Genomic DNA, 2,403 nt, shown 5'->3' with positions numbered 1-2,403 from the left:
TATATATATATACATATACATATATATGACGGGCTTCTTTCAGTTTCCATCTACCAAATCCACTCACAAGGCTTTGGTCGGCCCGAGGCTATAGTAGAAGACACTTGCCCAAGGTACCACGTAGTGAGACTGAACCCGGAACCATGTGGTTGGTAAGCAAGCTACTTACCAAGCAGCCATATATATATATATATATACACACACACACACACACACACACACACACACACATACACATATATATATATACAGTGTGCGGCGAATAAGCTGTCATCAGAATTACACAAAAATGAAAATAACACTGACATCTCATTTTAACAGATATGTTTACCAAACTTACATAAGAATTTCTTAAAATACTAAAGAGTAAACTTATTCAATAAAATCGCCATTGGCTTCAACCATGGCCTCCACATGACTTGTTTAAGTTGGTGAATGCTGCCATAATCTTTGCCTTCAGTTCATCTTTGATGTTACAGTGAATTTTGTTGGTCTCATGCTCAACTGCACCCCACACATAATAATCAAGGGGATTGCGGTCTGGGGTGTGAGGTGACCAGATATTAGGGGTGAAGTGAAATTGTATGACAGCCATGATTTGGTTCTCCTGCTTATGTGGCATGGTGCAGAGTCCTGTTGCCAGACATAAGGTCTTCCACCTGTCACCCTCTTGACCCAGGGCAGCACTACCTCTTCCAGGCACTTGATGTAGGCCTCCATGTTGAGTCTGAGGCCATGTGGGAAGATGAATGGAGGCATAAGATTGCCATCACTACTGATCACTTCAAACACCATGATGTTGACTGGATGTTTGTTTTTTATCACTCTCAGTACATGTCCTCAGATTGCACTGTTTTTAAATTGACACCCAAACACTCTGAAATGCTCGTATTGGAGTTTCTGGCATGAATGCCAAGCAGTACAGCATGTTGTTTCCAAATTTCTGGCAGAGTGAATTGTGTCATGGTGCTGGATTTCTCACAAACAGTGCCCAACTGACCATACTATGCTGTGTAGTTGACAAAATCAAATACAAACGATACACATACGTGAAGTTTAAAATATAAGATGGCAACAATTTACCCATCGCACCCTGTATTTATATATATATATATATATATAAATTAGAAATATCATATTTCTAAATCTCTCAGAGAGATTTAAGCAGTAGTGGTGCGATAACATTGTAGTATATTGTCAACTTAATGTGACAATCTCAAGAAGGGAATACACTACTGCCGTTTAGCTCTAGGAAGCTGGACCGCTTCCTGTCGGCCTTGACACAATTACTGTGTCCTTAAGTTTGCGAGGGGGAGACAAACTCCTCCACCCAGCCTAGCCAGCATTCAGGGACATGTTTCTGAGTCTTTGCTCGTCATCAGCCTGAAGTAGCTCACCAGTTGGTTGAAGAAGTTTGTCGCACTGGAAAGAAGTTCACACTCCTGTTCTCTTTATAGTCAATGCAGAACCTAAAAATATTTGTCAATTGTACTGAAATTTACTATCAAGGTATTGGTTGTTGGGCTATAGTAGAAGACATCTGGCCAAGCTGCCATACAGCAGAACTGAACCTGAAAACATATGATTGCGCAGCAAGCTTCTGAACCACACGTCTATGTCTGTTCTTAGTTTTGTTTCTGTTGGTTGTCTTTTATCATTCACATGGTCTGGAGGAAGAAACTGTGCTCACTGCTTTCATAAGTTCTTCAAGATTGGTAAGAGATAGATGCCATTAATGTTCTTGAATACTTTACAAGTTGACAGCTGCAGGTAAAAAATAAAAAGTAGAATAAAATAAAGAAACAAGGCTAATTCATTTTCCTTAAACCACAGTTGTTCATGGAGAATGGATGTGGGTCATAACATCCCATTGCTCTTGCTTTTAATTAATCTGAGTCATTGTGCTTGTCTAAGAAATCAATATGTACAGAAATACAGTAGCTAAGTAATTAAATAGTTGAACTACTAACCTAAATTCCCATGATTTCACTGAAAACAAGGATTTTTAACACAAAGAAGATATATCCAACCTTAAACCTCCAATCTATTCGTAACTGTTCTTCCAAATATATGAGTTTGCAAAACTATTCAGTCTAGCATGGAAAATACATGAATATTCATTAAGAAATGAAAGTATACAGAGAGCAAGCTGATGAATAATGTAAGTGTTATACAATAGAATTGTCATGGCAATGATTAGAAACAAAATGCTATTGAAGTACTGATTAAAATTCTGTGTTTTCATCATCATCATCAGCAGCAGCAGCAGCAACAGCAGCAGCATCATCATCGTCGTCGTCATCATCATCATCATCATCATCATCATCATCATCATCATCATCATCATCATCATCACCACCATCATCATCATCATCATCATCATCATCATCATCATCATCATCA

Source organism: Octopus bimaculoides, chromosome 6 (assembly GCF_001194135.2).
Source record: "Octopus bimaculoides isolate UCB-OBI-ISO-001 chromosome 6, ASM119413v2, whole genome shotgun sequence".
Taxonomy (NCBI): Eukaryota; Metazoa; Mollusca; class Cephalopoda; order Octopoda; family Octopodidae; genus Octopus; species Octopus bimaculoides.
The sequence above is the reverse complement of the archived record's forward strand: the minus strand, read 5'-3'. Positions refer to the sequence as shown.